This window comes from Coregonus lavaretus, assembly GCF_964263955.1.
Source record: "Coregonus lavaretus genome assembly, chromosome: 4".
Taxonomy (NCBI): domain Eukaryota; kingdom Metazoa; phylum Chordata; class Actinopteri; order Salmoniformes; family Salmonidae; genus Coregonus; species Coregonus lavaretus.
Window position 1 is genome coordinate 44,647,281 of NC_139991.1, and position 12,156 is coordinate 44,659,436.

Consider the following 12,156-nt stretch of genomic DNA (forward strand, 5'->3'; position numbering starts at 1 on the left):
GTAACAAAAAAAAAAAAACATCCAGAAAATACCTATTTTCAAACTTCATTCAGAACCCAACATTTGCCTAATTTTGACATCTAAAAGACGTCTTTTCAACGTCATTTTGCTCAATGGGTTTGTGCCACAACAGTGTGCTAAATTTGTAAGCTTTTCTATTGGATGTTGGCCCTGCGCAAGGGTAAATTAGCAAATCACTGCTCTAGAATAAAGACATTATGGAGTGGGAGCATCGTGTTTATAAACCCGCCTTCCACAAAGATTGCTTTCTCCAAATCCTCGCTGTCTCTACCCGCTTTTTGCTTTATTTTTATGTATTTGTATTTCCCCAAACTCTGCTTTTATAAACTTAAAAAATTGACTTTTATGCCGCGCTATTTGTTACTGCTATCAGTTCTGCACGTTTTAATGCCGGTTTATTTGGATTTGGTGGAAACAAGCAACTTCATAGACCCAAGTGCCCCAGAAGTAATCGACTACAAGCATCCCTTTCAAGCTGGTAATGTTCATATTTTTCATATTATATGGGTTCATTAATTGTTTTCACAAGCGCGCCGCTCGAAGATGATGTGTACATGAAACATAGTTACTGATAGTGGTGACGCGTCATTCAGGGCAGGCACCTGTTTTGAGCCCCACCTGTTTAGCTAAAACAGGCTATATGTGTCACATATCAGTTTGCAAACAATGTAAAATAAAAAATACATAATTTAGTTAATAAAGCCGCATACAAACATGGTCTCTTTTTTGCTTTCTTGAGTAAGGCAGCTCCAAAATGCAGACGTTTCAGCCTAGCTCAGTGTTTTCTGTGGTGATGGGGCAGCCAGCGGAAATACGGAGCGTAGGGGTTGGTAATGTTCTCTAGTTGCGCCGTGATTGGCTGTGTTCTGTCACTCATGGGGACACTACGTCACCACAAACTTGAGCTAGAAAATTCAAGCCCCTTGGGTGCTGCCATAGACTTACATTGGAAGTGCCAATCCAAGAAGGCTCAAGGTCATTGGCCACAGATAAAATGACGTCAAATCACGTAGCTTTGATTGGACTGATCATGTCAACATCATACTTTCAAAATCTTAGCTAGCAAGCTAGACAAGTAGTCATCATCATGCATCAAGTCGGCAATCTGCTGGCAAATCCTTTTCAATCCTTGTCATATGAAGAGAAATCATAGATAAAATGTATCAGTGCTCATCGGCCAATGGACATAAACATTACACTACAAGTTGGAAATCGCAAATTCAACAATGAGTGCTAAGGCGCCACTGCAGCCCCGGGTTCAATCCCAGGCTGTGTCACAGCCGGCTGTGACCAGGAGACCCATGAGGCTGCGCACAATTGACCCAGCGTTGGCCGGGTTAGGGGAGGGTTTGGCCAGCTGGGATGTCCTCATCGTGCTCTAGCGACTCCTTGTTTGCGGGCGCCAGCAAGCTGACTTCGGTCGTCAGTTTGACCGAAGTGACACATTGGTGCGGCTGGCTTCCGGGTCAAGCAAGCAGTGTGTCAAGAAGCAATGTGGCTTGGCTCTCGACCATCGGCGCGTCCGTAGGGGAGTTGCAGCGATGAGACAAGATCGTAACTACCAATTGGATATCACAAAAAAGGAGGTAACGCCATGGGCCAGAAAAGTTTGACTACATTGGCCGTGCTGTCAATCCAGCATGAGTTCTGCCGTGTTCAAAACAACTGGAAACTTGGAACTGGGAAATCTCAGACTTCAGTGAGTTCAAGACAATTGGGAACTCGGATAAAACTAGCTCGGACTGGGAAAATACGGAAAATAATTTTGAATTGTCATCCAACTCGGAATTCCAAGTCGGGATTTCGGGCCTCTTTCTAGAGCCCACAAGAAGGACCGTCGCGCCACCTTCCTGTTCAAGTGAGCACAGCACAAGAAGGTGAGTCCAAAAATGTATTGTATGCTGCTGCATAAATTATGTAATATGCCAGGGAGATATGTATACAGTAGCCAAGAAAGTAATAGTAAGTGTATGTTGTGTAGTAAGCGGTTGGTAGACCATGTGCCTCACCCTAATAATTTGGTCCCTTTCCTCCCTCATAACTTAGCCTACTGTTCTGACTTGATGGTGCACATGTAGCCTATAGCCTGTTTTAGAGAAATGTAATCATTGAATATTGTAAGAGCTTTCATTGTCTGCTTATATGCCCCCTTTATTTATCCTACGGTTCTGACTTGGTATACAGGGAGAATACTGTAAGAATGGCCCATGTTCTGATTTACATTTCAAAAGTGCTGAACAAATAGTTATATTGACTACGTCTGTCCTAGCTCGCTCATTAATGTCTTAATCGAAATTACGGATTGCCTCTTATCCGCTCGTCGTTCCCAACCAAACACAATTCAATATTACTTTTGTAATTCAGCAAATAGCCTAAAGTTAAGGCTATCTTACAAACTAATGTAAAATGTTTTCTTTAGTAATCATATAAAGCGTGCATTTTCAAGATAGCATGCATAGGTCATCGCAGGTCTGTGGAGATCTTCACAATTGCTGTGATAATCTTTGCAGAATCTCGAACGGCATTGATCACTCGCACCATGTACTTTTAATGTAATCTCAACTACAATCCAGGTAATTTGGTTCTGCTAATAGATAAGGCACAGTGATAAAACATTAAGCTGTTGTATAAATAAACAAAATATCTGACATTGTATTCCCCTTTGAACTTTGCTGTAGTTTTAAATGGTTGAAAGCACAGTGATACACATTTGGGTGACAACTAAACCAAAAATCAGACATTGTTTTTCCATTGTAAATTGGTTGTGCTTTTAGATGGTTGAAAGCATAGTGATAACACATTGGAAATTCAAATAACTTTTGCTGTCTTTTTAAGTGTGTGAATATAGGTTGTAATCTCATTGAGCAACGTCTCAACCACATATTACCCAATTAAATTAAATGACGTGGCGTGCCCAGTGGGTGAGCACAATAGTGGTCCTAAAACCTATGAATCAATTAATACATGTTTTCTGTTATGTAAAGACTTAACGCATTGTACCTATTGTACCTAAGCTACTGTATGAAAGAGTTTTAAAGAATGGCCAGGGAACATGTCAAGTGAGGGCATGGTGATAGATTCAAAACAGTGGTCAAACCCTTAATTGAATCCATCAATTCAAATGCACAGGACTCTACGGTATGTAACAAGGTGCTTCATTTTGCAAAAGGGTCTACTCAGCCAGACGACTGTTATCCACATTGTTATATGTACAGTGCCTTCAGAACATATTCATACCTCTTGACTTATTCCACAGTTTGTTGTGTTACAGCCTTAATTCTAAATTGATTAAATTATACTTTTTTTCTCAACCATCTACACACAATACCCCATAATGACAAAATGAAAACATGTTTTTAGAAATGTTATCAAATTTATTGAAAATGAAATGAAGAAATGTCTCATTTACATAAGAATTCACACCCCTGAGACAATACTTTGTAGAAGCAACTTTGGCAGCAATTACAGCTGTGTGACTTTCTGGGTAAGTCTCTAAGAGCATTCCACACCTGGATTGTGCAACATTTGCCCATTTAAAATTCTTCAAGCTCTGTCACATTAGTTGTTGATCATTGCTAGACAACCATTTTCAGGTCTTGCCATAGTTTTTCATTTAGATTTAAGTCAAAACTGTAACTCGGCCACTCAGGAACATTCACAACTCCAGTGTAGATTTGGCCTTGTGTTTTAGTTTATTGTTCTGCTAAAAGTTGAATTCATCTCCCAGCGTTTGGTGGAAAGCAGGCTAAACCAGGTTTTCCTCTAGGATTTTGCCTGTGCTTAGCTCCATTCCGTTTATTTTTTATCCTGAAAAACTCCCCAGTCCTTAACAATCACAAGCATACCCATAACATGATGCAGCCACCACTATGCTTGAAAAATGGAGAGTTGTACTCAGTAATGTGTTGTATTGGATTTGCCCCAAACATAACACTTTGTATTCTGGACAAAAAGTGAATTGCTTTGCAATGCAATGGTGAGGTTTCCTTCCTCTCCAGCAACTGAGTTAGGAAGGACGCCTGTATCTTTGTGGTGACTGGGTGTACTGATACACCATTCAACGTGTAATTAATAACTTCACCAATGCTCAATGGGATATTCAATGTCTGCTTGTTTTTATTTTTGCCCATCTACCAATAGGTACTGTTCTTTGCGAAGCATTGGAAAACCTCTCTGGTATTTGTGGTTGAATCTGTGTTTGAAATTCACTGCTCAACTGAGGGACCTTACAGATAATTGTATGTGTTTGGTACAGAGATTAAGTTCTCATTCAAAAATCATGTTAAACACTATTATTGCACACGGAGTCCATGCAGCTTATTCTGTGGCTTGTTAAATAACATTGTACTTTAGGCTTGCCATAACAAAGGGGTTGAATACTAATTCACTCAAGACATTTCAGCTTTTCATTTTAAATTAATTTGTAACATTTTCTAAAAACATAATTCCGCTTTCACATGATGGGTATTGTGTGTAGGCCAGTGACTAAAAATTCAGGCTGTACCACAACAAAATGTGGAAAAAGTCAAGGGATGTGAATACTTTCTGAAGGCACTGTATCTGTGTTACCACCTGGGTTTGAACCCGTTTATCTGAGGTTATTTTAATGAAAATTCCACGATAACGGAATTATGCAGAGATTTCAAAATGTTACCAAACAAAACTATGCAAAAGGACACATTTTTACAATTTCCACTGAACATTTTACAAAAACACATTTACTAGAAGAACTATGCAGATGCAATGTTTGGTAACAGAATTTAGGTAGAACCTAAAAAAAACTATTTTTTCAAAAACTGTTAAATATCTGCTCTGAATTCAGATTCAAAGATGTCTGCAGAAAGAATGTGGTGTCAGCTATGACATGACATCTTGACTTTGAAAAAATCGATTTTGGTTATTGAACTACAGTAAGTGATTACATACAGAATGCATAATTATGGATATGAATATCATTCTCTTCATGGTGATGTATCATGAATAGGTAAACAAAGATAGAAATATGCAATATCCCCCTTTGCATATTTGGATAATATTCTACAAACTGGCTATTATTCTAATGTGCTCCACCCCCAAACAAAACCACATTTGGTTGGTCCGTACCAGACCAAATCTGAACCAATCATAGACGTGTATGTTTCACAAGTTTGGACATCACAGTACACACAGTAGAGAACAGTAGAGGACAGTAGAGTACAGTACAGTACAGCACAGCAGAGTTCAGAACAGTAAAGTATTATGTTCAGTACAATACAATACGGTACAATACAGTACATCATACTGTGATCTACTCTAGTGTGCTCTGCTGTACTGTACTGAACTCTACTGTACTATACTGTGCTGTCCAAACTTGTGAAACATAGATGTCTCTGATTGGTTCAGATTTTGTCTGGCCAGGGTGGACTGACCAAATTCCAACTACTTTTCAACGTCCATGGAAGTCCGGTGTCGGTCGGTGCTCAGTGGGTGAGGATGCTTGTTACAGATAAATGGAAAGAGGGTAGGTTGTTAGACGTCAGTAAGAGCAGGGAGAGGTGATATTTACTGGAGAGAGAGAGAAGAGAGAGAGAGAGGCAGAAAGAGAGAGTGGGAGAGTGAGAGGTACGGGTTGTCCAGACTGTTTTCAAAGTCTTGCTTTGACCACCAGATGACAGAAAGAGAAAGACAACAGTTATGAGCTGAACATAGCAGCATGCCAGTGGAAGGGAGAACAGTAGCAGATGACCCAACTGTGGTTTGTGACTACTCTGATTTCCCATTGTAGCCAATTCAATTGCAGTAATTGCGTTACATATTCTTCAGTAATTCCGTTACCGATTTAATCACTTAATAACTCATAAACAAACTTGATATCAGTAAAAACACTATAACTAATTGGTAGGACTACCTTTACTTGTTACTTCTGTGAACTTTCATTATCCTCCCTCCTCATGAGGGAGAGAAAGATATTTTGATTTTTGGTAATGGAATTACAAGGCACAAGGCAATGTTTCTTAAACTTACAGAAGGCAAATAATTTTGCTGTGTTGATATTAGCAGGGGTCTTTACTTCAAAATTGTTGTGTTTTTATGTATTTCTAATACCTTTTAAGATTTATTCTGGTAGATGTTGTCGAAGTTTATTTTTCCATCTGTTTGATCATAAATCAAATCCTTCGCTTATTCCAAAATATTTGGATGGAAAATGGTTGAGAAAATGCATATACATGGAGTGTACAAAACATTAGGAACACCTGCTCTTTCCATGTTAAGTACTTAATAAAATGTACGCTTATCACGCTGCGCCTTGGTTTCACGAGTCATTAAACGATCGTGACAGAAGATCCCACCAAAAGAGGACCAAGCAGCGTGTCCAGGAACAGACAGCCTGGACCTGGGAGGAGATCCTGGACGGGAAGGGATCCTGGACTTGGGAGGAGATTCAGGCCGGAATGGATCGCCGTCCTTGGGAGTAGACTGTGGAGGCGCGCTATAGAGAGGAGCAGCGGCAACGCAGAGGGTACCGGCCAAGGAGGAAGCCCGAGAGACAGCCCCAATAAAACATTTTGGGGGGGCTAAAAGGGTGGTTGGCGGAGCCTAGGGTTAGAGCAGAGCCAACTCCCCGTACTCAGGCTAGGAAGCGTGTGACTGGGCAGGCTCCGTGTTATGCGGAGCCACGTACTGTGCCGCGAGTGTTCCGGCACAGTCCTGTACGTCCTGTGCTAGCACCACACACGTGTCGTGCAAAGATGGGCATTCAGCCAGGACGGGGTGTGCCGGCTCAACGCTCGTGGTCTCCAGTACGCCTCCTCGGTCCCGTATATCCTGCGCCAGTGCCACGTGCTGTAGCGCCAGTACGAGTGCACAGCCCCGTACGTCCTATGCTGATGCCTCACACGTATTGTGTGGAAGTAGGCATTCAGCCAGGACGGGTTGTGTCAGCTCTTCGCTCCAGACCTCCAGTCCGCCTCCACAGTCCGGCCCGTTCCGGCTCCCCGCACCAAGCCAGTGGTGCGCGTCGTCAGCCCGGTCCGGCCCGTTCCTGCTCCCCGCACCAAGCCAGTGGTGCGCGTCGTCAGCCCGGTCTGTTCCTGCCCCTCGCACCAAGCCAGTGGTGCGCGTCGCCAGCCCGGTCCGGCCTGTTCCTGCCCCTCGCACCAAGCCAGTGGTGTGCGTCGCCAGCCCGGTCCGGCCTGTTCCTGCTCCCCACACCAAGCCAGTGGTGCGCGTCGTCAGCCCGGTCCAGCCCGTTCCTGCTCCCCGCACCAAGCCAGTGGTGTGCATCGTCAGCCCGGTCCGGCCCATTCCTGCTCCCCGCACCAAGCCAGTGGTGCGCGTCGTCAGCCCGGTGCGGCCCGTTCCTGCTCCCCGCACCAAGCTAGTGGTGCGCGTCGTCAGCCCGGTCCGGCCCGTTCCTGCTCCCCGCACCAAGCCAGTGGTGCGCGTCGTCAGCCCGGTCCGGCCCGTTCCGGCCCGTTCCTGCTCCCCGCACCAAGCCAGTGGTCCGTGTGTCCAGTCCGGCACGGCCCGTGCCTGTTCCACCGGTGCCTGGTCCAGCACCGGTCAGCTGCTCCACTCCGGAGCCAGAGCAATCCGCTCCACCAGGGTCCGGTCCAACTCCAGTCAGCGGATCCACTCCGGAGCCAGAGCAATCCGCTCCACCGGTGCCCAGTCCAGCTCCGGCCAGCGGCTCCAGTCCGGAGCCTGTACAGATCGATCCACCGTCGTCGGGTCCAGCTCCAGTCAGCGGTGCCAGACCAGACCAGGGGCGCAACGGGGAGGTGGAGAGAAAGTGGTGGTCACGCCCGGAGCCGGATCCGCCTCCGAGGCGGAATGCCCACCCGGCCCCTATCCTGTTGTGTTTGTGTGGCGCGAGTACTGTCACGCCCTGGCTCTGGGGACTCTTAAATGTTGAGCCAGGGTGTGGAGTTTCTATGTTGTATTTTCTATGTTGTGTTTTCTAGATCGTGTGGATCTATGTTGGCCAGGGTGGTTCCCAATCAGAGGCAGCTGTAACTCGTTGTCTCTGATTGGGGACCATACTTAGGCAGCCTGTTTGGCACTAGTCGGTGTGGGATCTTGTTCCGTAAAGGTTTGTTTTGTGTAACCTAGGACTTCACGTATCGTTTGTTTGTTGTTTTGTCGGGTGTTAAGTACTTGGTTCTTGGTTCCACGAGTCATTAAACAATCGTGACATACTTCATAAACAATGGAGATGCAGTTCTAAGTATAGCCCTATTCACCAGGTACAGACAGAGAGCATCCTCTTGGGTGAATTAATGAAAGGGTGCGGCCAGTATGAAAAGTGTATGCACTCACTAACTGTAAGTCTCTCTGGATAAGAGTGTCTGCTAAATGACTTAAATGTAAATGTAAATGTAGTTGAAATGGAGGAGACAGAAGTATTTTTAAACCTTGGGACAATTGAGACATGGATTGTGTATGTATGCCATTTAGAGGGTGAATTGGCAAGATAAAAGATTTAAGTGCCTTTTAACGGGGTATGGTAGTAGATGCCAGGCGCACTGGTTTGAGTGTGTCAAGAACTGCAACGCTGCTGGGTTTTTCACGCTCAACAGATTCCCGTGTGTATTAAGAATGGTCCACCAACCAAAGGACATCCAGCCAACTTGACACAACTGTGGGAAGTATTGGAGTCAACATGGGCCAGCCTCCTTGTGGAACGTTATCGACACCTTGTAGAGTTCATGCCCCGACGAATTGAGGCTGTTCTGAGGGCAAAAGTGGGGGTGCAACTCAATATTAGGAAGGTGTTCCTAATGTTTTGTACACTCCGTGTATATGCCTTAATTTCTCAAGAATATAGCCTCTTAGTTTTCATTGGACGCACTATTTGACATGCTCCTATGAACTTCACATGTTAGTGCTCATGGGTCCTTTTACATGGAAATGCCCTTAACCCACTGAGGTCATCAGAAAGCTAACACTCAGATAAGGTTTCGCATCATGTGAGCATGGTTCACCAAACCACCTCCATCATATTTCACTGCCCTTTGACCTCTTCCTCCTCTTCACAATGATGCCAGCAGCTAATAGACTAGACATCAATAAATCAAACTCGGGTCACGGCACCAATTTTATCCACTTCTATGTTTTTTATTGGTATAATACATTGGTGCTGCCCTCTTCTTGGAGACCCAGTTTAAAATTGTGTTTTAAACTTTCTGAGGTTCCACACACTTATCTCGTTCCCCACATTTCTCAAATCCCCTCCATTCTTCTCTCTACCTCTTCTCTATCACCTTGCTCTCATCCTCTCTCCACCCTCCCAACATTCCCCATCTTTACTTTTCCCTCTCCACTTTCTTTCCTCCATTGTCCTGTTCCCTTCTTCCCTCTCCCCTCTAATATCCTCTCCGTCCTCTTTCCTCTATCTGTCTCTCCGTTGCCTGGAGACCAGAGGTCATTGAGGTCATGCTAGAGCAGTCCTTGGTTGGAAGCCGGGGAAATCCCACTGGCTGCAGGGCATGTGCTCTGCACTATAGGGCTAGGTCTGCTCTCTGACAGTTGTTTACAGTCACTCTTTGCATGAATTACTTTGCTTCAAAGGCAGGGACAACCAGGTCCTATTGACAAAGTAATTTGTTAAGGTTTCTTGCACCCAGGGTTTGATAGTTCCCTTCTCCATATTGTACTTTTCCCCCCTTGCCCCATGAAGTGGTGCATCATCCCATCACCAATGTACAAGTGGCTGTATCAGCAGAGACGGCTCCAGGTGGTCGCTTAGGGCCCCCGGCTCGCAGTCAGCATTCCAATTCATCCCAAAGGTGTTCGATGAGTTGAGGTCAGGGCTTTGTGCAGGCCAGTCAAGTTCTTCCACACCGATCTCGACAAACCATTTCTGTATTGACCTCACTTTGTGCACGGGGGCATTGTCATGCTGAAACAGGAAATGGCCTTCCCCAAACTGTTGCCACAAAGTTGGAAGCACAGAATCATCTAGAATGTCATTGCATGCTGTAACATTAAGATTTCCCTTCACTGGAACTAAAGGGCCTAGCCCGAACCATGAAAAACAGCCTCAGTGTGATGAGTGTGATGGAAGGAGTCAGGCGCAGGAGGGTAATCACCGAATACAGAGTTTATTCCTTCGTTACACAAAATACGCTGGAATAGCGACAAACGAAACAGGCACAGGGGAAACTATCTACCCTGGCAATACACTGTAACGGTATCTCCAACAATACATAGGCACAGGGGAAATATCTACCCTGACAATAAAATGGTATGAGTAGTGTTGTGGAAAATAACCACTATACTTTATTAAAAATCAAAGGTCTTACAGAGTTTTTGTTGCATCAATAATTACTTTATTTTTAATTCAACAAAGCCAGGTCAATCTGCAGATTGGAATCCCCTATTCTTCTCTCCCGCCATCATATATATAGTGCCCTCTTCAGTTTCCCGCTCTTTTATTGCTCCGCCCACTTCCTTTGTCTCTGCAGGGCGGCTAAATTCGACTTTAAGTTCAGAGTACTACAATCAATCAATCTTTATCTTGCAAAAACACTCATGTTTAGTTTAAACTCTGTTCAACCCCGGCTCTTTTCACTGTGTTTGAAGATAGAAACAAAAGGCCCAAGCCAGTTTCAGTCTCTGATATGATAAGACAACCATTGATCTAAGTAAGAGCAAGCAATTTGACCCTGGGTCCGCTTCCCTCTTTTACCCACACACACAGTGAAATGACCCAATTCAGTTAGCCACAAAGAATGTTAACTATATGTTGATGATTAACTCAGTTTCACCTAATAGTCTATTAAAAATCCAGTAACCAATCAGTAGCTCCACCGAGCTACACTACTCTCACATACAAACAATCACCCACAAGGACAAGGGGGCAGAGGGAACACTTATACACAGACTAATGAGGGGATTAGAACCAGGTGTGTGTGATTGACAAGACAAGACAAATGTGATGATAATTGGGGCGACAGTGGTTAGTAAGCCGGTGAAGACGAACTCCGAAGCCTGCCCGAACAAGGAGGGGAGGCAGCCTCGGCGGAAGTCGTGACACCCAGACCATTATTCCTCCTCCACCAAACTTTACAGTTGGCACTATGCATTGGGGCAGGTAGCGTTCTCCTGGCATCCGCCAAACCCAGATTTGTTCATCGGACTGCCAGATGGTGAAGCGTGATTCATCACTCCAGAGAACGCATTTCCACTGCTCCAGAGTCCAATGGCGGTGAGTTTTACATCACTCCAGCCGACACTTGCATTGCGCATGGTGATCTTAGGCTGCTCGGCCATGGAAACCCATTTCATGAAGCTCCCGTCGAAAAGTTATTGTGCTGACGTAGCTTCCAGAGGCAGTTTGGAACTCGGTAGTGAGTGTTGCAACCTAGGACAAATGATTTTTACGCTCTAAGCGCTTCAGCACTCGTGATCCTGTTCTGTGAGCTTTTGTGGCCTACCACTTCGTGGCTGAGCCGTTGTTGTTCCTAAACGTTTCCACTTCACAATAACGGCACTTACAGTTGACCAGGGCAGCTCTAGCAGGACAGATATTTGACGAACTGACTTGTTGGAAAAGTGGCATCCTATGACGGTGCCACATTGAAAGTCACTGAGCTCTTCAGTAAGGCCATTCTACTGCCAATGTTTTTTTCCTACGGAGATTGCATGGCTGTGTGCTCGATTTTATACACCTGTCAGCAACGCGTGTGGCTGAAATAGCCAAATCCACTAATTTGAAGGGGTGTCCACATACTTTTGTAAATATAGTGTATTTACACATTCATTACATTTCACACTTCTGTCTACTTCAAGTGTACAATGTCTACTGTCTACTTCAACTTGTTCCTATATAACTACTGTAAAAATGATAAATATATTTAACTATTGCAACAAGAAATTGCATTGTTGATGGTAGCCTCCTTGCAGGTATACAAGCACAGCCAGCACAGGCCCATGTTATGGATTAAATAATTAAAATAATTATGTTTTATGATGTGATGGTAATGTCTTCGGAAAATTGAGTAAAATCCATGTATTGTTGAATAAAATGGTCACAGCCAATACCAGTTCATGGTTCCTGACAAAATGAGAAAAGTATTTATATTGATGATTTTTTCAAGAAACTACATTTTTTGAAAATAAGAAATGCCAAGTGCCCATAGTTGCAAAATCACC

General features: G+C 44.2%; 1 pseudogene across 1 annotated transcript in view; it reads left to right on the plus strand.

The window, feature by feature from the left end:
* The first annotated feature begins 312 nt into the window (after window positions 1-312).
* Window positions 313-12,156, plus strand: part of LOC311127442 (bone morphogenetic protein 1-like) — a 43,304-nt pseudogene continuing 31,460 nt past the window's right edge. The window contains exon 1 of the transcript in view: window positions 313-499. The product of the transcript in view is annotated as a bone morphogenetic protein 1-like (transcript). The remainder of the gene's footprint in view (window positions 500-12,156) is intronic.